Raw genomic sequence first — 5,274 nt, forward strand, 5'->3', positions numbered from 1 at the left:
TCAAAATGAAGTTTAGGAGATGATTTCATGGATAGTTCAACCACATATTTTTCTTTCATAATATATATCTTTGTCACATGTTAAAATAAATAGTTACACAAACTATTAGTCACTTCCTCAGATAACTTATTGTTCTAAATTATGCCCTATTGTCACAAAGATTAACTTGATATTGGCAGTACACAACATATTGTGAAATAAGATAGAAAATCTACCTACAGCTTAAGGAATGATTTTCATCAGTCTTGAATCTATGGCTTGTAAATGGACTTCTATCATTTTAAAATTATTGTTCACATTCACACTTGCTAATATGTTCATTTTACAATCATTTATTTACATATTTTCTGTATATGAAGAAATATGCTGTCACTACTTAATAACAAGTAAAATTCAGATGTCAAGATCTAATTGAAAGAAATGCTATACAAAGTACATCAAATGCTAACTCTAACATTCAGATATTGACAGACTCTATCGATGAAAATTAGCAAAATACACTTGATCTAGTTATACTCTTCCCTGGGCAACAGCATATGATAAATGTAAAAGCAATATAGTTATCTTAAGACTCATTCTCATTTGGGTCCAGTTCTATACTCAACAATTTCTCATAAAATTCAACAGGAACACTATAGATGAAAATTTAAATTGCTAATTTTTACACATTCTGAAGTGTTTAAAACAGTAGGTTTTATTGTATACCTTTGGGGGGGTTATTTTTATATTGAGTAATTTGTAGTTTAGATTTTGTTGGAATGACTATCAAATCAATGACTCCCTTGAGTTCTGATATTCTCATATCTCTTATTCATAGAATTGAAGGGAATACCATACAATAAAACCTACTGGCACGTTTTCCCATAATTAGCTTTCTCTTGATTCTTTTCTTTTAGTTTTTAGATAATTACTGCAAATTCTTTGAATCTCTGCATTCCATTATTTATTTAAATCACAATGAATGACAATAGGATTTTCATTAGAATCTACCTCAAGTGCCTGAGATTCTCTGGGACAGTTTTAATTCATCAAAGTGAGTCACAGGCATTTTGAACAAATTCTTTAATTTGTGTGTCCTTAATGTAGTATAAAAAAAGACTACAGTACAAATCCTACAAATATTTACTTACTTAGTAGAAGCATAATTGTAGAAAAAATATATCACCCGATTGTGACGAGCTGAATATGTTTTTTTTTTTAAAAATCTGAACAATGAAATGGATTTTTATTTTTGAGCAGAGCTCTTTATGCAGGTTTTCATGGTTTTTAAAACTTTTTAAAATTGAAATATGTGGCCTGAAATATATATATACATATATTTAACAAATATATAAAGTATTATATATAATATAATACTATATAATATATAGTACATATAAATATAAATATTATATAATATATCTAAATATAATAATATAATTATATCAAATTATATTAAATATAAGTTTATATTACATAATACTTTATAAAGTATACTTTATTATATAATTTTATATTATATATAATTATGTAATAAACTATTAATATATAATATATTAACATAATACTTTATTACATAATTATATATAATAATTTATGTGTGTATAAAACTTTATATGTGTACAAATATATATCAATATCACTTACAACTATTACTTTGAGAGATGAAGACAGGTTTGATTTTCCTTCCTAATATTTATCTCTATATGTGCAAACAGACCAGCTCTCAGTCTTAATCAGAAAAGCTTATTTTTTAAAATGAATAGAGTGAATAAATTTTGGATTCTCAGTCCCAAATAGGATATGCTTGTTTCCAAGACTGATGGAACCTGGTGCATGAGGTGGTTATAAGACTATAACAGCCAAAGGTCAGAGAGGACAAGTAGAAAACAGTTACTTCTGGATATCACAGGCAAGTGGAACTGAGATAGACACAGCAGAATTATATTCCAGCCTGTGGATTCAAAGGAGCTCAGAAATATGCACAGAAATGCAAGTAGTGCATTATTTCACTCTGTTGTAGCTTCTATCACTTCTGATTGATATCATCTATGTTAGAATATAATGGTGGTCACAATAGGTGGACAACACAGGGAATGAACACAAAATATCAGTTTCATGGAAGTATGATGGTCTTATTTATTCTTGTATATTAGAGACACTACAAATGCAGAGAATTTGTTGTGTTGTATATCTCAAAATTTTAAAGAGAAATTCTAAAGGATTTTTTTTTTTACCGTAGCAAAGGACAAATGTTTGAAGAGATGTTTATGTTCTGACAGATTCAAATAGCAGGCAATATGTCATGATATTAAGGTTTCTTTATATAATGTTAATTTTATTATTTTGTTCACTAGCTCAAATTTGTTAGAGTAAAAAGAAAAAAAATAACTAAAATCTTAAATTTCCTTAAGACAGGCTGAGGTCACAACAGGCCATTAATATCTCAATGCTTGGGAGACAGATCTCTGAGTTCAAGGCCAGCTAGGTGTACAAAGCTAGTTCCAGGACAACCAGGGTTGTTATATACAGAGAACCCCTGCCATGAAAAATAATTTAAAAAATGTTCCTTAAGGTGTTTCTTCTGTGCTGTGCTAGGAGCTGCCCAGGCACTCTTCACCCCTGCTCCATCTGACATCTTGTCCGCTGCCACTGCCATGCCCTTCTCCAACAGCCATAATACACATAAGCTGAGCTTCCCAGCCGAGAATGAGTACCCAGATCTGAGCAGCCACAACAACTACATGGCCAAGGTGCTGACCCCCTTGATGTACGCCAAGAACATGCCGAGCGGTTTCACTGTGTAGACAATCCGGGCCACCCATACATCCTCACCGTTGGTGCAGTGGCGGGCGATGAGGAGTCCTACAACCTGTTCAAGGAGCTCTTTGACCCCATCATTGAGGCCAGGCACGGCGGCTACCAGCCCACCGATGAGCACAAGACGGACCTCAGCCCAGACAACATGCAGGGCGGTGATGACCTGGACCCCAACTACTTGCTGAGCTCACGGGTGCGCACAGGCTGCAGCATCCGCGGTTTCTGTCCGCACCGCCCCCCCCAACCCCTCTCCACTTCAGCCGCGGGGAGCACCGAGGGGTCAAGAAGGTAGCAGTGGAAGCCCTATCCAGCCTGGAGGGCGACCTGTCGGGCAATTACTATGTGCTCAATGTCATGACTGAAGCCGAGCAGCAGCAGCTCATAGATGACCACTTCTCTTCAACAAGCCTGTGTCGCCCCTACTGCTAGGCCGGAGACTGGCCTGATGCTCGCAGCATATGGCACACTGACAATAAGACTTTCCTGGTGTGGATCAGCGAGTAGGACCACCTGCAGGTCATCTCCATGCAGAAGGGGGGGCAACATGAAGGAATTGTTCACCCGGTTCTGCACTGGCCTCACCCAGATTGAAACTCTCTTCAAATCTAAGAACTATGAGTTCATGTAGAATCCTCACCTGGGCTATATCCTCATGTGCCCGTCCAATCTGGGGACCAGACTGCGGACAGTGTACACATCAAGCTACGTCACCTGGTCAAGCACAAGAAGTTCTCGGAGGTACTCAAGCGGCTGCGGCTTTAGAAACGAGGCACAGGTGGAGTGGATACTGCTGCTGTTGGTGGGGTCTTCGACATCTCCAACTCAGACCATCTGGGCTTCTTTGGAGGTGGAGCTGGTGCAGGTGGTGGTGGATGGAGTGAAGCTGCTCATTGAGATGGAGCAGCAGCTGGAGCAGGGGCAGCCCATCGATGACCTCATGCCTCCCCAGAAGTAAAGCCTAGCCCTCGTGCCACCAGCCTGCTGCTTCCTAATTCATTACCTGGGCAGCGCCCACCATGCATCCCTGATGTTTGCTACCTGGTGGCTGAGCCCTTAGCCTCTCTGCAGAGACTTCTGTCACCCTGGGTAGAGTTTTTTTTTTTTATATATTTTTTTTTTTTTTTTTTTGATGGCTAAGCTGTTGCTGACACTGAAATAAAGTAGGGTTTGGCCTGCCCCCCGCCAAAAAAAAAAAAAAAATGTTTCTTTAAAAATCAGTCAGATACAGAAAATGAAGAAGTAGAATATACAATATTTCATAATTTTTAAATAAAAATTTAGCTAATTTTGGCATCCACTGGGCTCCTGTTATGTGAAAAATGATTGCTGCTGAATACAAATGTGGACAACAAAATTTAGTTTTATAATAGCTTAATTTTCAGCATGTGTGTAGACACTGAATCTGAGAAAAAATACCAAGAATAATAAGAAAAAAATGCCCAACTATGGTAGCTTTTATCAGCTATGGCAACTTTTATCAACTCAATCTTTGAATAATGATAATGTATATATTCAGCATATTGAAATGTATGTTATATAATATTGAGAATATCATATAAGTGGTTAATTGTTGAAGTTTTCTTTGTGTTAGAAGAATGACGATGCAAGCCCAGACAGCAAAAGTCACCATGTAAGTAAAAATGTTTACTAAAAATAATTTGTTAACAATATGAACTATAATTTAAATAAATGAGCAATAAACATAATAAAAATTTTGAAAAGCATTGCCTAGGCTAGGAGTATTATATTTTTCCTCCAATTTTATCAGTATTGTCTATCTTTTATTCTCTTGCTCACAGAATTTCAATTAACCTTAGAAATTAGTGTATATTTTCTAGAAGTTGTTTTTTTAAGTATCAGAAAAATAGTAGTTATGACAAAACAAACAAAATTATGATATGTATATGAAAAAAATAGAGTCTGAAATAATATCACAAAGATTGTAGCTTCTTTACCCATCCTAAATCAAAGACAAAAATAGTTAAAGGAAAAAAAAATACAGCCAAAGAGTTGATTTCATTATTGTGGTGTAGAAATTCCTTACAATTATTTGGTTAGAAATCAATTCCTCAGCCTGATAGCCTACAATGCACAGAAACCTTGCCCATGCATTAATATAAAAAGTCAACCCAAACCTTCTCAAATAAAATATATAAAAATTTCTAAATAGCTACAGTCCTTGTGATTTACAATTGTGACTTACTGCACAGTCTGTTGGTATAATATAGTAGCACAAGTCTTGTTGCCATAAGCAATGACTCTATGGTTGAATTTGAAACCCACTTAAGGAATTAAACTTATGCTTGACACAGAGAAAGAACCTGAGAATAGATATTCCATGATCCTAGAAGAATACCAAATATTATTGATCTGCTAAAGAGACATGGCAATAAAATTACTCCTAAAGCTATTGTGCTATACCCATAGATTAATGACTCATTTAGCTATCAACAGAAAAGCTTCCTTTTGCAGTGG

General features: G+C 35.6%; 1 pseudogene; it reads left to right on the forward strand.

The window, feature by feature from the left end:
- Window positions 1–2,636: 2,636 nt before the first annotated feature.
- LOC129670996 (creatine kinase B-type-like) lies at window positions 2,637–3,754 on the forward strand (annotated as a pseudogene).
- Window positions 3,755–5,274: the final 1,520 nt, after the last annotated feature.

Source organism: Psammomys obesus, unplaced genomic scaffold (genome assembly GCF_907164565.1).
Source record: "Psammomys obesus unplaced genomic scaffold, mPsaObe1.curated_primary_1811, whole genome shotgun sequence".
NCBI lineage: Eukaryota > Metazoa > Chordata > Mammalia > Rodentia > Muridae > Psammomys > Psammomys obesus.